The 20944-nt window shown below is 35.2% G+C and overlaps 1 protein-coding gene and 2 long non-coding RNA genes across 11 annotated transcripts in view; 1 reads left to right on the forward strand and 2 right to left on the reverse strand.

Moving 5' to 3' along the window:
• The window catches only part of LOC149782047 (rap1 GTPase-activating protein 1-like), a 435320-nt gene that overhangs the window by 140384 nt on the left and 273992 nt on the right, over nt 1–20944 (forward strand). Inside the window, exon 1 of one of the 7 annotated variants that reach the window (XM_089933470.1) lies at nt 13500–13828. The exons of the other annotated variants lie outside the window; for them this stretch is intronic. The gene's annotated coding sequence lies outside the window, so the exon portion shown is untranslated. Of the gene's footprint in view, nt 1–13499; nt 13829–20944 lie in introns of those variants that run through there. 7 annotated transcript variants of the gene reach the window in all.
• Nucleotides 1–20944, reverse strand: part of LOC149782048 (uncharacterized) — a 202569-nt gene that overhangs the window by 103866 nt on the left and 77759 nt on the right. The window lies entirely within an intron of this gene.
• LOC149782049 (uncharacterized) overlaps nt 1–20944 on the reverse strand; it is a 58252-nt gene that overhangs the window by 14889 nt on the left and 22419 nt on the right. For 2 of the 3 annotated variants that reach the window (XR_016414212.1, XR_016414210.1), the window contains exons 1-2: nt 19203–19508; nt 15255–15461 (exon numbers count right to left, since the gene is read on the reverse strand). This is a non-coding gene — a long non-coding RNA (uncharacterized LOC149782049). Of the gene's footprint in view, nt 1–15254; nt 15462–19202; nt 19509–20944 lie in introns of those variants that run through there. The other variant, XR_016414211.1, reaches the window with a different exon arrangement.

Here is a 20944-nt window from a genome sequence, read left to right on the forward strand (position 1 = left end):
TTGCCAACATGTACAAGATGCTAGTTTGTATAATTAAATTCTTGCAAGAATAGAAAATCCAGAACTAAGTGACCTAAATTTGGACAAAATGCACATTGTATTACTGTTTCGAATATTATAAATTCATATTAGAAACTTGTGTACAATGCATGCAAATGTTGCAGAGAAAATGTTTTGAAATTGTGTTTTTCCAATAATAGCATTTTTATGCAGCATTGTTGTAGACACAGGTTTGAAATAATGATATTGAGATTCAATCATGAATGTTCCTATGTCGGGAATGCTTTTTTTATCGTGTTTCAACTGTACCTATATATACATTTTGCACATGAGCTTTCATCAAATATAAATGGAGGTTTCATCATGTTTTTCAGAACTGCATGCATATATATATATATATATATATATATATATATATATATATATATATATATATGCACACTATTACACCTAAATGAAAGTTTCTTACTCAAGTCATAAGAATATGAAATATAGGATAGATAGCAGATAGCAAACATGTGAAACCCTGAAGAATTAAACAATTTAAAGCAAGTTGGTACCTAATGGTTATTTAATCATGTACTGATAAAATAATCCATAAAGTTTTCAGCCTTTCCTTGTTTAAATCTATTTTCTTCTTACAAATTAGGAGAAAAATGCAAGTCCTAATACACATTAAAGAAGAAGTGCTTTGGGAATATTGGATTTGATTCCATATTACCTGCAAATGAACATTCCTTTGGCATCAGCTGATAGTATCAAATACAGATGGGAAATATGAGACCAAATGGCATGATATTTTGGATTTACTAATTTCAGTGGGTTTGCCGTGTAAATAGCTGTTTGGTTGCAATCAAGTATAAAGGAGCGGATATGGATTTGTGAATAGATTGATAGTACTGGTCTCGTTTTCTGTGAAACTTTCAGGGGTGGATTTTTCATTTGACTGTGAGTGTAACAACAGCATCAGAACCTGAAGCAAGGCAGCATCTGAACAGGAAGTTTACATACCGTATTTCATCATAAATATTAGAGCATTCCCATTATAAGACATAAGCCAAAGAACAATTTGGAAAAGTTTAAAAATGACAAGAAATTAACTAAACTGTTCATCATCCAGGAGATGTGTGAAACATGAATTTAAAGCATTCTGTAGATTGACAGTTTAATTATCTAGCACACAGTTATGATATCTGTTGTTGCTGTGGCAAGAAAGTGATGGATAAGATAAACCCAAAAAATAATTAAAAAATCACATTTTGAATATATCTCGCATTTAAAAATGGCTCAATTATATAGACAGCCGAGTTGGAGTAAAGAAGTTGTAAATGGATTTAGGCCAAATCATCGAGTAAAGAAGTTGTAAATGGATATAGGGCAGAGCTTGGACAAAGCTGGATACACGTGATCTGACAAGACGGCTTTCAAAGTATCATTGTTACCATGGCAACCAAGTATGACATGGTAGCCACTTCCAAATCCTGGCTGTGCTTATGTTGCTGGTGCTCAGAAGAAGAGGTTGAAACTTCGGATGACTTCGGGTAAGTTAATAAATTCTTCTGCCTGGATTTTAGAGGTGATTTGACTTGCTGTGAGCCTGCATGAGCAGAATTCTTACATAATAAACACATGCTTGGAGATTTATAGCCATTCCCACCTCTACAATTTTCTTTCTTCAAGTTGTTACCAAATATTTGTATTTGATAACAAGCCCAGGCCAGTTTTTCATTGAATATTTACAAGGTATCAAAGGTGAAATGCCTGACCTCACCAGTTATTTAAAAAAAATTGTACTATCAGTGTACATTCTCCTGTCATTCCTTGGAATTTGGTTTTATTAAGGCCCTGTATCCAGATGTGGGAGCCCTGTAGTATTGACCTTTTCCATCTGTCTGTCTGCCTGTCTGTACATCCACACTTCTTGTAACCAGCATAACCCAGTAACCCTACACTTTAACTGGCTATCATTTCAATTTGTAGATGAATTGCTTGTGAGTGTGCCTTGTAAAGGTTTTATCTTTTTGGGCCCAATATTGATTGAGTTGTTACCTTGTTTCCATCAGTATTTATCTCCAGAATATGTACTAGGCTCTTGTCATCAGCATAAAACATTAGCTGTTCAACATATGAAGTGATCATTTCTCAAGAGTCATTCGAAATATTCTGATGGATTTTTGGTGTGAACATAGCTGCATTGACTTGCATGGGGTTTAAGCCTCCTTAAAAGAATTGTTCACACTGCCAACTCTATTTTTACCCAAATTTGCTGGATTTCATGCAGATCTGGTAAATGGTTTCAGATTGATGAAACTCAAGGGAGTTTGATTTCCAGCAATTTACAGTGTTGTTTACAGGGGTAGTTGCCCACAACTGCCATCCTTCTCAGTTTTGTTTCCACTGCACTGTCCTAAGCTTCATTGGATTTTGGCCTAATTTGGTGTACAGCTTTACATTACTCAGTTTCAAGCATTTCATGATATCAGTTAGAAAATACCGTTCCGGTGGCCTAGTGGTTAGAGCATCTGCCTCAGATGCAGGAGGTCGTGGGTTCAATCCCCAGCCGAGTCATACCAAAGACTTGCAAAATTTGTACTAAAAAGTAACAGTTGCCTCGCCTGGCACTTAGCATTAAGAGGTTAGTGTTAGGACTGGTCGGCCTGGTGTCAGGATAATGTGACTGGGTGGGACATCATGCTACATGTCTGCAGCATGATGCCCCAGTGCTAGACATTGCTATAAACTGTCACACTGCAGACATCATAGCGATATGACTAAAATATGGTTAAAGCTACATTAAAAATCCAGATCACACACACTCAGAAAAGTTCTTGTCCAAATTTCTTGCTTTCCTAACATTGCTTTCCACAACACAACTTAGCAAGATTAGTTTTGAGCCAGCCATTTTGTACTTTTATATTAATTAGATGTTTAATAAGTTGGATTTTCAGAATTTTGTATCTTTTAGGAGTGTTTCTGGTCCTGATTGATCATCTCCAAACTTGTTTTCTTTCAACTAAGTTTTTCAGCTTTAATGTCCCTGAGATCAGGCCCATTGTGATGTGCCTATCACTTCAAGCTTAATTTGTTTAATCAGATTTCTATGAAAAAGGGATGTTGCAGTTTTGTATGTATATCTGTATGGTTTTAGTTCATTTGGGTTTGGTTTTATGGGATTAATGCGACTTTTCAGCACCTTATAAGTTATACATGGCAGCCGGTATATTTGGTACATTTCAGTAAACAGTGATGGTTGAAATGAGATTACCGTGTCTTACATTTTACAGTTTATATAATTGGATGCAGTGGTTTGTGTTTACCTCAGGACCAAATAGATTTTTGTATCCTGTGTACATATTGTGTTATATCTGGCATCATGAAACTTCATGAAGGGATGCATCTGGACGAGTATTTCAATTCCTTGAGACAAAATTGGTCACTGTGACCCATATTTCAGGCTTAACTGACTTTTGGTTCCGTTTTATGCTTTAAACTGTTCATGCATCATTAAACTAGTTTATTAAACTCTATTAGCACCACACCTCTATTAGCACCACACCTCTATATAAAAAGGTTTCTATGCCTTACATTCACCTTTAATGGCTTAGGTTAAATTCTGCATTTACATCATGGGCAAATAGCATTTAGTGATATGAACAATTGCTAGCCTCTCCTGAATCCTGAAACCTGAATAGGGTATGCATCTTGATAAGCACTACTCAAAAGTTTCAATAGTAGGTCATGACAACTCATATTTCATAATTTGGAGACTGGTTAAATTTTGTGTTTAGTGTTCTCAGCTCTGTTTTTGCTAGAGTTGTAATATTACACATCACTTGCTACCACAGCCTTACAACACAAAAAAGCAAATTATTTTATTTCGTATGAAATTTATTTTTGCATGATAAAAAGTTTACATTGGCTACTGAAGACAACTTAAAGCTTCATAGAAGTATAATATCCTAATTATTGATTTTACAGGTAATCATTGATTACAACGGTAATTGCTGATTACATTTGGGTTGCTGAATTTGTTGAATGAAAAGCTTCCTGTAATTAAATGAAAAGTGGGGTATTTCCAGTTCAAGCGTTTGTTCTGTGTTTATCTAGCCTAGCGTGAAGCTGTTGTCAGACTATATTGGGGAAGCTTAATTATTTATATTTTTATCATCACAATTTGTTATGATCAATACTTGTGTAAAAAAACATTTTAAAAACAATTTAAATATTGATTTGCAACAATTTGATATAATGTGATGTGGGAGATAATTAATTGAATTTTATGTGGTCATAAAAGGCCATCGTGGGGATGATTTGGAAGAGATCAAAATAACAAAGGGAAATGAAAATAATAGTTTATTGAAGCTCCAGTTAATGGAACTAGAGAACAATTAAGTATACAAATTATGTGCTCATTCAAGATGGTAAAAAAAATACAGAGTTGTGTATGCAATTTATATGGAATGCTTCAAAATTCTGTACATATATAGTGGAAGTCCTACTTTTAGGAGAAAAAAAACAACATTGTAACAGCTTATCCCAGTCAATGTTGTTTTCGGGTTCTAGTGTCCGAGAAAAGAATATTGATGCAGTGTGGATTTACATCAGTAGTAGATATCAAATAATTTACAGTAGAACTTCAATTATCTGTAAGGGTGCAGGACCAAGACCATGATGGATATGAGAATAGACGGATAATATAATATGTACATTAAAAATATTATTCAATACACCAGGTCATCAAAAAATCATAATATCTACATATATACATATACCTGTTTTTAATATTTTGGCATACAATGCCCTGATGGTTAATAGGGTGATGGGTAATCGAAGTTCTACTGTAGAAGCAATTAATACCATCATGATCCTTGCTGATGAATACCAGTCATAAACATAACCAGAAATAAAACTTTGCACGATTTTAGGAAAGCTTTTGACTTTGGACCATGTAATCCTTTAGAGCACACTGAAATTCCATCAACATGATGTGACGGCACACTTGGTTTACCTAGTACGTAATTGAGAGAATACAATAGCTTTACATAAATGAAAAACTGTCCGAACCTAGCACACGGGTATGATGCTCATAAGTTTCATTTTATAGGTCATTTACTTTGATTACTATGATTTTGTTATCAGTTAAAATTGACCAGCCCCATTTATTGAGAGACACAGTTTCATCTTCCGATCTCTGTGCAGATGAGGCAGCATTGTCAGATCAGCAAACATTAAAGCGTGAATAGGAAATTTCTCTAATCTAGAAAAACTGAACTACTGGATCAGAGGAATGACATGAGATTTAATGGATTACTTCACATTGGACAAAGATAACATATCTCGATAGCAATGGACCAGGTCTAAAATGGAAGGATATGCATTTCAAATGGCTTGTTATGATTGAGATGATACCAGTTTTAAAACGGTTTAGAAATGTTTTTGACTGTCAATTTCTGGTGAATTTTATAAACTAACATGCTGAATTGCTTGTTTAAGCGGCAGCTGATTAATTGTACTTGTTTGTAATTACAATACTGTAATCTAAGTACTCCTGTCTCTGAGAATTGTTAATTATACTACCAGTCTGTTTTGTACTCATTGAATATAGTACACACATTGATGGCCTGTGAGGTCCATATCAGTGGGTGAGTGACCATGCAGTGGAGGGATAGGAAAGAAATTGTTGTATATTCATATTAGTGTGTCTGTAATTTGTATAACAATATGTTCCTTTGTTTGGGTGCCTTAAAATTGATCAGTTGTACAACAGAGTATGTTGTTTTCTTTAAATAAAGTTCTTTTAATTATTATTTTTAGAAGAACCGACTTTGTGTAACAACTGCAGCAGTTGAGGTTGAGAACACAGTTTTCTTTAATTGTTGTGCAAGTGCTGAGGGCAAATGAGTTAAACATATTTATAGTCTTAGTTTTGTCATATATGGCTTTCTTACAGATTCTTGCATCACAGCATTGCTTACAACTCCACTCTAGATATAATGTGATTTTAGTCTTGGTATCACCGCAACATTGTGTGCAGGCTTGGACCCCGAAAGTGATACCTTGGCACTGGTTCTTGCAGTATTATCCATTTATGATGATTCACAGTTGTATAATTCTTAGTATGGCAATGATTCATGTTCATATACATAATTGCTTATATTGATTGTGATTTTCATGCGTACTTTTTGTCCATGTCTATCTATTCCTTGGAGCTCTCCGCTGCATACTACTGCAGTTCCATTCTCGGCATGCAGCGTCGTTTGGGCATTCTGTCCCCAGTCCACTCAACTTACAGACATAACAAGTTATGGCGACTCTGCCTCAATACAGCGGCAATTCTGCCTCAACAGTTATGTCAGTCAGTCATGCTGGTGAGTCTGCCTCAGAACATCGGCAATTCTGCCTGGACATCAGTCATACTGGCAATTCTGCCTCATAGATAGGGCATGTTGGCCATTTGGCCCTGACATCACTCAGACTGGCAATTCTGCCTCAAGGACAGGGCATGTTTGCCATTTGGCCCTGACATCAGTCATACTGGTGATTCTGCCTCATAGTTACTGCATGCTTCTCTACCATCTTACCACAACTAACATAAGACATATGGCAAAAGTGACCAGCTCTTGGTACAGGGTTGAAAAAATCATTATGAATCCATTTTTCCAGTCAGGCAGGTACTAAATGTTCACTTAGAAACAACTGTTACTCAACCTGCTATTCACTGCTCAAGGTTATATCTAAAATGGTTGCAAATAAAAAGTTAAGACTTTCAAGTAAAAATTTTCAACCAAGGGTAATCTTAAGAATTCTAATGTAGCAATTTGAAAATGACCTGAACAGTTTCTAATAACAAGGATTCATTAAAATGTGGTATTCAGTTGGTAATATTGACTTGTAACTATGCCAGTCTTGTTTATGATTTCTCTGTAAAATTTTGTTTCTATTTCTCTATAACATTTTGTTTCTATTTCTATATAACGCTTTGTTTCTAGTTCTTTATAACATTTTTTTCTATTTCTCTATAATATTTTGTTTCTATTTCTATTTCTCTATAACATTTTGTTTCTATTTCTCTATAACATTTGTTTCTATTTCTCTATAACACTTTGTTTCTATTTCTCTATAACATTTTGTCTCTATTTCTCTACAACACTTTGTTTCTATTTCTCTTGAACATTTTTGTTTCTATTTCTCTAGAACATTTTTTCTGTTTCTCTATAACATTGTTTTTTGTATTTCTCTATAACATTATTTTTCGATTTCTCCATAACTTTTGTATCTACCAATATGAAACTAATCCTTCAGGAGCAAGTGTGCTTTCTAAGGCAGTGTCTGTTGAGGGTGCTTTCTAATGTATTTTATATGACATGAAGAAGGCCAGAAATTTGTTTGCCTTTAAGACAAGGACTTGCAGTGGTGGACACCTCTGGCTAATATAAACTAGCAAGTGTATGAGGTAACCATCTCAATTGTTCTAAATTTAAAAGATTATTGTCTATTTATCTCACATTCCTATACGTGTATGAGTGTTTTCCAGTGTGGTGCACTTTCTACAAAGACCCCTCAAGCTTCAAGTGTGCTGGTATTTCCATTCGTTGTGTGTGCTTTCATTTCCACATGTTAAAAATTTTTGAGCTGACTTTGCTTTCTCTTTGGCTATCAGAATTCTTTCGCACCCCACAGTTTGAGCTTAAGTATTGAAGAAAGTGTTTTTTCCTACCATGTTGTAGTCTTAAGATTGCAGACAGAAATAAAAATTTCAGAAACAAGCCAGAAGAGAAAAGTCATGTCAGAAGAAGAAACAATAAGATTAGGAAAATATGAGAAACAGAAAGTGTTGTTAAACTAATCTTTTTCCTGGCATGGTTCAACATCTGTGAAATGAAGACAAAAAAAGCAAAGACAGGTTGTAAAATGATTAAGTAGATGAATCTACATGGATAGATTTTAGATTAAATGATTTCTCTGTGAACAGAGTTCTCAGATTGCAATATGTTGTGAACTGTGAAAGTCAGTGCCAGAAGTTTTATCTGACCTGCCATGTGGACTGTTTATGAATGGTGGGTTTTCATTAATTACAACAATTTCTGTAAATAATTTATGTAAATGTTACATGATGGATACTGATCTGTCTTTCATAAATCTCTATAAGAGACATGCAAGTACTTGTATGAAATGCACATCTTCGCTATCCAAAGTTCCGAAATGATAACCCTATTTATACCTTGGCGTATTGACCAGATATTTCTGTTTCAGTACTGTGAATTTCATTGGATGTGCTGCAAGCCATCACATCCAATCAAAATTAAGTTGTTCAGATTTGAACACTGTTCCTTCATGATCAAGACAGGGGGAGCACACAACTTGGATGGACTGGCAAATAAGCAGTTTTCCACTGCCGGTTTGTGTTTGCATGAATACCGTTCACTCAGTTTAACCTGTAATGGGTTTCTTCTGATACGTGGTCATACTTTCAATGTTAAAATTACAAAGTATCCATGTTAGATCAATTGCCTCTGCCAACTTCAGCTGATCTTCAAAGCTCCATGATATTAGTTAGTTGGCATTAAATACTAAGGGAGGCAACTCATGAAATCCAATAAATGTAGCTAGGATGAAGCACCAATATATCTGTTCGATCCACCAAGGTATAGATATGGTTATCACACCGTAACCTTGTCTAGCAAAGATAAGTAATACACAGAATTGTATTTTGCTTAGCTGCCGAGTAAGATAAGGGAGATAACTCTTCATGTGATGATAGGCACAGAATAAAAGTTCAGGAACTTTTCAGTATTGTGTGTTTATGACTTAGAAAATTGTGGATGAAATGCCAGAAGAGGCAAGAGTTTTTTTTTCTTCAAGGGCCTATGTGGCATAGAGTAGGTCTTCATTCCCAACAGCAGCATTCAAGGGTCTCAAGGGGGGTGGGCAGGTTAGGTCCCAATTGCCAATAGCATTATTCAAGGGTCTAATTATGGGCAGATTAGGTCCCCTTTCAACAACAACAGTATTCAAGGGCTTACATGGGACAGAGTAGGTCCCCATCCCCAACAGCAGTATATTGTGAAAGCCAGACAAATAACAAATGCTGACAATTTCCACTTCCATTATTAAAAGAATCACATGGCTTTGTAGTGGTATTTACATGCTAATTAAATATGCTTCTGCTGTATTCAGTAATTCCAAGATAACACCTGTTTGAGGTCAAGATTCTGCAACCAGATCAGAGTAGTGAAGCAACCAATAGGGAAATGAGGCTACCCATGAGTATTATGAATAACGTACCATATAGTTAAAGGAAATGCCAGGTGGTTACTATTGTAAATTTCTTAGCAAAACGACATTTTTGAACTTGACACAGAACAAACATCAATTTAAAGAACATCTGGCATGAGCAGATATAAAAAACAATTGCCACCTAAGTACAGAAAAAGTACATGCACTTTAAACAAAATATTAATTGTTGGGAATGAAGAGGTTGTTATACTTGCTAAGAAAATTAGACTGCATGCAAAATGGTAATTCTTGGTATTTAACCTAGTGGAGACTACATGGATATAACTATTGTGAATATTTAAGCTCTGAAGGAGTATGGTATGTATGATCGATGGACAAGTGGAGGATATTACATAATAAATCTGCAATAAAACATTTGTCATTATTTCCTTAAATGGAGTTTCTCAGTGTTTGATTCTAATTGAAACTTGGAGTATATAGATATAATTACGTCTGATTTGATCACATGATATCTTGTGATATTTCATATACTCATTTCATACTCATGCATATTTATCTAATATTGTGTCATGATAATTAGCATTGTATAAACAAAGTATGCGGGTTGCTGCAATGTAACCATGTCATATTATTTGTATGTATGTATGTAGTTTACATTTGCTGTTTCATTTATTAATGTTTTCTCTCTTTGACAAAAGCTTCAGCAACATGTGGGCAATAAGTTAAAGAACAAAAGAAATCCATGAAGAGCTGAACTTTCTCTCTCGTATATGGACCATATTTTATTTTGATCATGAGGTGCAAAAAGAAAAATGTGATGGAATACATATGCATCCTTCTCTTTGTATCCCCCCCTTCTGGAAAATGCATTTTAGTATTAATGATTCAGTTTCCTTATTGCTGGTAATCTGAAATAGCATACAGTTGTACTTTTAATATTTATGAAACTGGAAGTTATTATAATTTAATTCCACACAGCATTGCAAGTTTTATCCCATTTGTAACTCATTAAATTTTTGGGTCAGCGTCATTCAATGTAGCTAAAAATTACATCATAAGTTTAAAATATTTCTTGTGAAACAGATTAGGTACTTTTAGTTACATTTAATGATCCTGACTGGAAAGGTTACTGAGTTACAGGTAGGATAAAATTCGCGATGCTGTGTGGAACAAATTGAAAAACACATTCTGAGGTGTTGATCTGGCCTCTTATACTCAGCATCGACATATAAGGATGAAGGACGGAAAATTTGCCAAATTGTTGTCAAGATTTGCGAGATATAGGATACATTATTGCAGGAAACCCACAGTCCTGCCCAGGGGTGCAACACTATGTAATTGACATTCAACACATGTTTGAGCCTAGGATCTTGAAGGGCAGTGGACATTATGTACTCTTGTTCTCCAAATTTGGGGGACACAAACAATTTAAAAGGGGCAAAAAATACTAGGTATTATTTAACCCAGTATCCCCTGAGCCCAACAGGAAGCCTGTTAAAGTTAGAGGGATCACCTTGGGCAGTTCTAGCCTTGTCAGTGCCTATATCCCTGACACTTACTGACAATTCCTGACTGCTTTATTTTTACATAGTGGGCAGTTTGAAAGAAATTGATTATTTTTTGCTTTGCATTTCTTTAAGTTTTTTCCCAAGAAAATTATTTGCGTAATGGTATAAATTTCCAACAACATGCAGAAATAAGAGCTCATCCAGAGTTGTAAAAGAAAAGTGATTGATTGATTGAGAGTTTCCACAAAATAATATAGTCTTCAACATAGTCAAGGAAAAATGCTGGAAAAAATCAAATTCATTTGCATTTTGGTCAAACTCATTAGTTAGTCCCTGGTAATTTGATGTTCTTGTAGACAGTTCTCTTGTGGCATGGTTCTAACATTATTGATCTTGAACTCTGCCAAAATAACCATTCTTATGTGGACTTGTTCTGAAAACCAGACCCAACTGACATTGGGATAAAGTGAAAGGTCATTATTTAAATTTCTATAATTAATTAAGCTACATACATATATATAAAAAAAATTCTGACCTGACTTTGTATATAGTTGCATTCCAATGAACAAGTTTACCCATTGATTTTAGTGGGTGAATTTTGATGACTTCACCAAATTTGAATGTTCCTTGTGTATTTGATCATCTGTGCATCAATATTGCACATAAATCACAAAATTAAACATTCCATGACAGTTTGTAAGAAATTTCCAAAACCTTGTTAACCCATTAACCCATGGCACCACATTTATTTGTCCTGAGGTAGTACCCTACTTCCGAGCTCAGTAGAATCAAGATAATTTATGATAGACCTGAGTAGTATTACAGAAAAGTAGACTGATGTAGCAGTACATTGATATGAAATAATGATTTTCTTCTTGCACTGCAATTACAGAGGGAAAAATTTATTTTTTGAGACCCAATTGTTTACATTTAAAAATTTGCTCATGGTCAGAATTGGATTTTGTGTCTGGATTTTATACTTTTTGGCCTCAGCTCTAAGGCAGACCGGTCTGAACTGCACACAGACAGGTGAACCTTTGCAAAATGTAGGATAAGGGATTTGGAGTCAAAATAATGGGTCCAATAAGTAGAGAAAAAACAAAAATCTCCAAACTTTTACCCTTCAGCACATGCATGAGCGAAATAGCCAGTGAAAAATAATGTTTCTAACACATCTAAGCATCTGGCCAAACAAAAATCTCTTGGAAGCAGTTGTGTTTGGATGTATTCAGAAGTAGCTCCCAGAATACATTTCTTATTCCCATTTCAGGCAAAAATGACAAAATCTCCAGGGGTTAATGAGTTACGGTTAAAGACCTTGACTTGTTTTTTTTCTATACTACCACCCACTTTAGTGTATCATGCATGACCATGACGTTACAGAGCTCGGCAGTAGGCTACTACCTCCTGCCCCTTTAAGTCGTTGCTAGGTGTTAATGTGTTAAAGATCTTGACTATTTTTTTGTGTGCTGTTCTGGCATATGAGCATGACAACAGAAAAAAAATATTAATGGATATTTATCAAACCGTGTTTGTGCATATATCTCATGAATATATTGACTGATGCAAATCAGAAAACATTTTCCATCAAGAATGTTTAATTATAGATTTACCCAAATTTGGCAAGTGGGTATGCTGTGTCTTGACTTTTTCTCAGACAAGCTCATCGATTTTCTGTCTACAAGATTCAAGGATGAAAGGCACTGTCAAAGAATTTTGCGCTGCACATAGAAATGTATTGTGGACATAACAAATTGGTCATGTTAAGAAATATTTTTGTTTCCAAATTTGCTTCATCAGAACTTATACAAAATTGCAGGGATGGTTTCAATACAATACATCGTTTTATTCTTTTGCTACAGAGGAGCGTCAGCCTCATTGAGGCCTGGCCAACGACATACCAGAAATTTATAAAATGATACTAGCAGTTGCCTGACTTGGTGCTCAGCATTAAGTGATTAGTGTTAGGACTGGTCAGCCTTTTGTCAGAATAATAGTATGCTACATATCTCCCATATGATCCCCCCAGTGGTAGAAATTACTATATACTACCACACTGCAGACATAATAGCGATATGACTGAAAAATTGTTAAAGCTATATTAAAAATCCAAATCACACACAAACACACACAAGGGACTGCCTCTTTGAAAAAGTAATCATAATTTACTTTCAATTTATTTTATGCATGATTAGTTTTGTAGTGTACCTTAATCCAAGAGGAGAAATGATTAAAAAATGAAAATATTAATGATATTTTGGAGGTGCAAAGAAAAAAATAGAAACTCATAATTGTTAAAAATGACTTATTTTATTATGTTATTATGGAACATCGTTTTGTTGCCTTGATTATTACAATTACATATGCAGAGATGTTTCCGAGGTCTAATGACTTCCTTTGATTAATCGTCCCATTGATAGTAGCTTGTAATCAGTGTTCTAAACTTTTGTAGCCATTCGGTATTCCTGCATGTGAAAATGAAAACACATTCCTTGGAAATTTATGCAGAATTTATGAGCAGGTGTTGTCCTCTGAGTTCCATATGCATTTATTGTAACCGTTGGATTGTGCAGTGTTAGAGGACATCAAATTAGTTTTTGGCAGATTATCATTCCATGTTTTAAATTTGAGAATCGAGCATTGGGTCTGACAAAGTTGTCAAGTCAGTAACGTATCATCATTTCCAATTTTTACGTCAGTTTGAAAGGATCATTGATTTAATCAACTCGGCACTCAAATGTTCATGGTGCAGATCAAGCCCATGATAATTGATAATGATGTATAGGCAATCAGCCTTGTTTGTGAGATGTTTACCTGGTATCAGCCATATACACTTCATAAGTTGCACAAAACAAGCGAAAGGAAACAAGTTGATAGAATTCTTTGATGTCATGATGCAGTACTTGTTAATTTGTAATTTTGGTTGGATAGAGACTGCAGTGTGTAATGAAATCTGGTACCATGACATTGAAAGGAATTTGTTCTTGATATAGGAAGGATTTGTGTTGATACTCTCTGGTAAAAATTGTTTTTTTGGGATTGACCATTTTATTACCTGCAACTATTTTGTGTGGACATACATGGTAAGTAAGTTTCTTCCATGTATTATGATGAACTCTGTTCAGTTGCATGCAATATTTGTCTGTCATCTGTTGTGATGGGCTTTCATTTGTCTCACACATGATTTGTTTTATTATTTATGTACGTTACATAACTGTCAGAAATTGAATAGGTCTTATCATTGTTAAACAATGATGCAGTCCAAGTCACCGAAGGGAAATGTTGCCATCTGTTGAAAGGCAAGACAAAAATAGAAAAATAATATCCTATTTAATTTTTAATATGCCTGCCATAAGTATATGTACTATCTTATGATGTTGCCCATGAATCTGTCTGTCAACAATTTAATTTCCACACAATAACCTAATCATCCACCATGTACAGTTACCAGCTGAACAATGCTTTCTGCACAATAGCTTTAGTTCTCTGCCATCCACAGCAGCCTAATGTTATCAATGGCCTGGACTTGGGACGAGGAAAAACCCTGATTGATTTTGATGTTGAATATTCAAAGGCCAAGGTGATAGAATGAAAGAAGAAAAGTGAATATACACATATGCACACCAGGTATTTTTCAATGTTGAACAGAGAAGTTGTTGAAATTGGGAAGCTTTTTGCTTAACTGAGTTTATTAGACATTTTTAGAATTCAAGAAAAATAGGACTGCATATGTGTCCGCAAACTCAGCATGGCATGTGTTTATGCTGTCAAACAGTCACTAAGGATTCCATCAGAGTGGACTGATTTGGCATAGAAGTGTTGTTGAGCAATGCCATACAATCCACTGAGGTAAAATTTGTATACTTTCCAATAATTGAAAATTGATACATCTTTTTTTAGTTCTTTCTCATTTTTAGCTCTATTGGTCACAGCAAAAGAACTTACGAGATGGCATGTTATCTGTTGTTTGTTGTCCTTCCATCCATAGATACAAGATTGTTATTGCTATGCCTCATAAACAAGTTGGATGATTGACATGAAGCTTGGCAGGTATTCATCCCAAAGCCTGGTTGGTTCAGAATGAAAATGGTGCAGTTCAGATATCCAATATGACATGGCCATCTTGAAACTCTTATCCATGCCTCTTCTGAATGGATGGTCATGGCATTATGGGATATTTATTGAAAGACTTAATGGGGCATCTTTTTGGTCCTTTATAAAAATTGTGCCAATCTGATATTCAATATGATCACCATGACAGCCATCTTGAAAATCATATTGCTACTTCTCCTGGAGTCAGTATCTTAGTTGGTGAAGTGACAGACTTGTATTCATTGGGTTGCAGGTAAGATGCCAGCCCAGGCCAGCCCATTTTCGCTGCCTCCATGTGTGTCCTTGAAGGCACTGGCATGACATAGCCATTATGTTGAAAGTGCTGTTGTAGCAACAATAACATAACAATAAATAAGAAGCAGAACAAAAGAAACCAGAATGAAAAACCATATATACCTTGTATAAAATGTCTAGCTGATATTGAATGAAAAAGTGTCACTCTGACAATCAGCAAGGTCCCCACTGTGGTCATTTTGAAAATTTCATTAGTGCTATTGCTCCAAGATTGACGTTGATATGGGGTTTACACCACAGCTTTTCTTATAATATCTAGTTCATTGTATATGTAAATGGTGTTGATCTGGCAAAACCATATGACTTGATCTGAAAGAAATGTGATATTGACAGTGCAGTAAAAAATTGTTAAAGCTACGTTAAATTCCAAAACACACACACACACACATCCACACACACACACACACACTCTTATGATGCCTAGTTGGTCCTAATTGAAAATGATCCTACTCTGGTATATAATATGGCCACCATGGTAACCAGCATGAAAATCTTATTATTGCATCATCTTCTGAATGGATAGCCATGTGGATATGTGGTTTTCACCAAAAGACTTTTTATATTTTGTCGGTCCTGAATGAAAATGGTGTCATTCTGACATCCAATATATCTTCCATGAAGAAAATCTTCTTAAACCTACTCCTCCTAAATAAATGGTCATTAGTTTGACCCAGAGACTCCTTACGATGTCGGCTTGGTCCTAAATAATCTTAATCCAGTATGGCTACCATAGTTGCCAAGTTTTAAATCTTGTGGGCACACAAGAATATTAAAGATTATTTCAGTACTTGGCACATTTGATAGAAGAAACGGCCCTGTTTTTGATTTCTGGAAATCTTTTGAGTTGGTAGAGCACCAGTCTGAGGGACTCTTTAATGCTTGGTAGGAAAAATACCTGGTCTTGAAATTTAGTGTGCAGTGCGTTCGATAGTTTCCTTTGACAGTTTTTTGTATATAACATCACTAACTGTTTATAAAGTGTCAAATTAAATAGTAAGCATCGTGTGGAGTGATTTGACATAGAACTGTCAATAACTGAATCCAGTTGCAATGATTAAATCCAAAGATGATGTTCAACTAAATATATTGGTATGCAAGTAACTTGTGTCCATTATTTTGGTGGGTATAGTCTTGGAAAAAGAAATTGGATCCTGGCACGTGGTACATATCCTCAAAATCTGAAAGTCTGCAGAACTTAAAAATGCATAGAAGAAAGATCCAACAGTTGGCGATTATTTTTGTTGGAATGTGTGGGTATTTCACATATTAAACATTAAGTGACATAATCACTAATATTTGGATATTTTCTGTGTATTTTATAGGCGATAATGGTCTTTCATTCCAAGCATCAAACCTTTTTTGTGTATCTACAACTCCTGAAAGATTGAAAAATGTATTCCATTTTCTGTAGATATAAGGAAGGTAGAACTTAGACCTTTTACATATTTGATGGATATTAGTGTGATGCACTTCCTAATAGCTACAGTGTATGATATCAGGGTATTAGTGTGATACAATTCATAATAGTTACAGTGCATAAATTCATGGTATTATTGTGTGACACATCCTTAATGGTTACAGTGTATGATATCAGGGTATTAGTGTGTTGCACTTCCTAATAGCTACAGTGTATGATATCAGAGTATTAGTGTGCTGCACTTCCTAATAGCTACAGTGTATGATATCATGGTATTAGTGTGTTGCACTTCCTAATAGCTACAATGTATGATACCAGGGTATTAGTGTGTTGCACTTCCTAATAGCTACAGTGTATGATATCAGGGTATTAGTGTGTTGCACTTCCTAATAGCTACAGTGTATGATATCATGGTATTAGTGTGTTGCACTTCCTAATAGCTATAATGTATGATATCAGGGTATTAGTGTGCTGCACTTCCTAATAGCTACAGTGTATGATATCAGGGTATTAGTGTGTTGCATGTCCTAATAGCTACAGTGTATGATATTAGAGTATTAGTGTGCTGCACATCCTAATAGCTGCAGTGTATAATATCAGGGTATTAGTGTGCTGCACGTCCTAGTAGCTACAGTGTATGATATCAGGGTATTAGTGTGCTGCACTTATCAGGGTATTAGTGTGCTGCACTTCCTAACAGCTACAATGTATAATGTCACGGTATAAGTGTGATGCACTTCCTGTGTGATTTCATTGATGTAGAACAGGTCCAGTGCACCCTCTTGCATGTTTTTAAAGGCAATGGAGGCAAGAGTCACGGTGGCGCAGTAGTTATTTTAATGCTTCAAGTCTAACAAAAAGGTGCAGGTTCAAATTGTATCTTTCCAACAACCATAGTGGGCTGTTTGCTGTGTCCTTTGGTAAGGCTCAGTTTTCTGGTTGCCTTGGCATTAAATAACATGCTTGTTTGCTGTGCAGTAAACATCAAGCTTAACCGAATCTAGTGATTTTGTTATCAAAGGGATCTTTTGTGTGTGTTGTTGTCTTTCTTGTCACTACAAATGATTTGGAGGCATACACATTCTGGAAGGGTGATGTAGGGATCTGTGATTATACCTACCGTAGTTGTGTTACATTAGGGATAGTGTTATGCTGATGATGAGGAACTACTGTTACATCCATGCATAATATTTATTTTATGGCACGAGTTTTGAAGTTCCTTGCAAAAGAATCAACATTTATTTTCTTATTTCATGGCTGCCATGGCAATAAAAACTTTATTCAGTTATTCATTTAAAAACATTTCGTTATTAGCTTAACTAGACAAAAGCCAAGTGAACTTGTGGGATTGTCCTGCATTCATCATCTGTCTGTTTGACAGCACTTGCTGGTAAACACTCTGGAGGATTCGTCTCTAATTTTGATCAGACTTGGTATACAAATTTATATCCTCAATCTGTTAGACAAGTTCCATTACGAGTGATATCCTTGCTCAGTAATGAGTAGACCTTGCATCTGATTATTTGAGACTTTGAACACTCAAGAGGCTATATTTCTAATTAAATTTTGATTATATTTGTTGTGTAAGCCAGTGTCATGATAATTTTAGATGAGTTTGATTACGAGTGACATTCATGCTGATAGACTGAGCTGGTTGAAAGTCGTGAGGCCATATACGTTCTTTAAGTCGATCTGATATTGATCAGACGTAAGTAAGCTTGTGTTATCAAGATTTCAGTTAAGTTCAATTATGAGTGACATCTTTATGGTCTTGCATTTTGTTTTCTGAGCTAGAGGCCGCAGTCCTGAACAAATTGTGATAATGCTTCCTGTGCACGCATTTATTGGATCAGTTTGATCATGAGCAGTGACCTTGCATCTTAATAAGTTGATATTGCATCTGATTGGCAGAACTTTTTACCACTATGGGGCCTTATTTATGATTAAATTTTTATCAGACTGATTATTGTTAATAGTAATTGTGGAATGGCAAGAGATTCAGTTTAATAATTCACTTTGAAACAACGTGCATAAATTACATAGTGCATTCATTCCTAACCTTTTTAAGCATGAGGACCCCTTCTTAACTTCAAAGAATTTTGCAGACCACCAGTTGTATTTTCAGGCTTTGTTAATTTAGAAAATAACAAACCCCTTGGAATAATCCTGCGGTTTCATCCAGGGTCTTTGGCCCACAGGCTGGGAACCATTGGCATAGTAAATTCTGGTACTTGACAGTTTATTTATTTTAAAAGGAAGGGAAGTAAACTATGATAAGTATTATTTAGAATCATAGGTTTGGGTTATGCAGAGTTCTTCCCCTTTCAGAAGAGTTTTAAAAAAAAAAAGTTTTTAGATAATAATTTTACAATTCAAGGTGTATAAATTTCAATAGATAGAATATAATGAAGAACAATATAATATACATTATGGATGATAATGAATGACCTATAGTTTTAAATGAAGGAAAACGCACTATGTAACAATTAACACTCTTAAGAGGTGAATATTTTGTTGATATGATTATGTCTTGAAACTATTTTTTTTTTTTAAATACCAATGAATTATTACAATGTTATGAATGAAGAGGATGTAAAGAGAAAAAAAACCCATAAAGATATGTGAGAATTTACCAATATTTGCAATGTGGCCTCTATGTTGAACTGAAAACATCTTTGATGCATGCCAGCTACTCTCTGTATTAAGTGTAGTTATCTGTAACCTGTCACAGGTCCATTATGAATCAGGGCTGGATCAGGTCAAGTGTTGGTTTAATTTTTTCCTTCCAAAATTTCAAAAGGGCCCTGATCTCTCCTTGAAAGGGCACAAAAGCAAAAGTCTATGCGTCTGTATATTCATTGTGTGCATAATACCCATTATACATGTGCTAGAATAAATTTTGTGTCACATTTCAAGTGACAGGTGACTGTATGTTTCTATATTTGTACTTTTTTTAAGCTGTGGGTGCCCAGAAACCCTAGATCCCACCCCAATCCAGCCTACTGAATTATACTCCACCTCCTGTCTTTGGCAGTATTTGCCTGGCACAGTAATTGCAGTCATGTGGATGATTATTTAATCCCTTCAAACCTTACAAATTTCAAATCAGATCCTGTTTTGTTAGCACAAACTTTTGTAATTTGGAAAAATAAAAATGTCATCAGTGTGGGCAATGTTAAACAAATAGTTGATGGAGGAGCCTAATGTGCATTATATGGTCCATGATCAGGATGCAGATGCTCAAGCAGGTACAAGTAAAATCAAATCAGGTACGTCCATACAGGATACAACTGGTAATATTTATTGTATGAAATTGCAGCCTGGATAAAATAGTGGCTTTATATTTGATATATAAATAAACTCTTGATCACTTTTTAAATTTCTTGCATGTTTTGAAGCAAGCTTGATGTTGTTATCATATGTATTTTACATTATACCTAGGCATATAATATATTCACTGCCATTACTGTCAAAATAGTCTTAACATACATTTTATATTCATTGATTTTAGTAATAAGAAAAGAATAACTCAATATGCTTTTCTTCTGAAATGCTTCTGAAATTAATTTCCAAGAGCAAATAAACCCATGACCTTTTATATAAAAAATACATCCAGAGACATTTGGTAGTTAATCCCGCATGATCAGATGGTGGTAATTAAACTCAAAACTGTATGGTCATGAATCCAGCACCTTAACCATTGAACCAATGCATCTTCCTTGGGTGGGGATCACAGTAGTTCCATAGTTTGACACCTGGGGCAGGGCCACCGTGGGAGTTTGGAGAGCCCCCAGAATCCAAGCATACTGCATAAATGAGCTCTCCATGTAGTGTTTACTTGAAGGGTAGGACTATAAGCTGTTTTTAAGTAACAAATCAGGATGCAGGAGACTGTTCTGGTTTTATAAAATTACTTGCTATTTTTATGCTGGGATAGTGATTCCATATCATATTGAAGAAAGAAGATCTTAACACTAACTCGTTAAGAGCTTGATGCAGCGCAGGCACAAGTCATGCCATCATGAGAGGTCCTGGAGTGCTTGCTATGGCATATGCCATTTTTCAGGTAAGCAACTGTTTACACGAACAGGTACTTAAGCGTGACATGAATGATTGCAAAACTAAATTTGATTGGTACATTGGGCCAAAGAGCAAGCATTCCATCATGCATTAGCAAAGAAGTTTTACAATTGCTGGTTAAAACAGGTACTGCCTGGAAAACTGAATATGTTTTATCCTCAGATGATGATTCCTTTGGCAAATATTGGCTGATGATAGCAGAAATGACAATGTGTTTTTGAGAGTTTTGAAGTAGATGAGATAACTGAAGCAGGGAAGTGTTAATAAAAAATACCAAAGAGTGAATTTTAACCTC

The sequence above is a fragment of the Sinohyriopsis cumingii genome, chromosome 15 (assembly GCF_028554795.1).
Source record: "Sinohyriopsis cumingii isolate HCF-2022 chromosome 15, ASM2855479v2, whole genome shotgun sequence".
Taxonomy (NCBI): Eukaryota; Metazoa; Mollusca; class Bivalvia; order Unionida; family Unionidae; genus Sinohyriopsis; species Sinohyriopsis cumingii.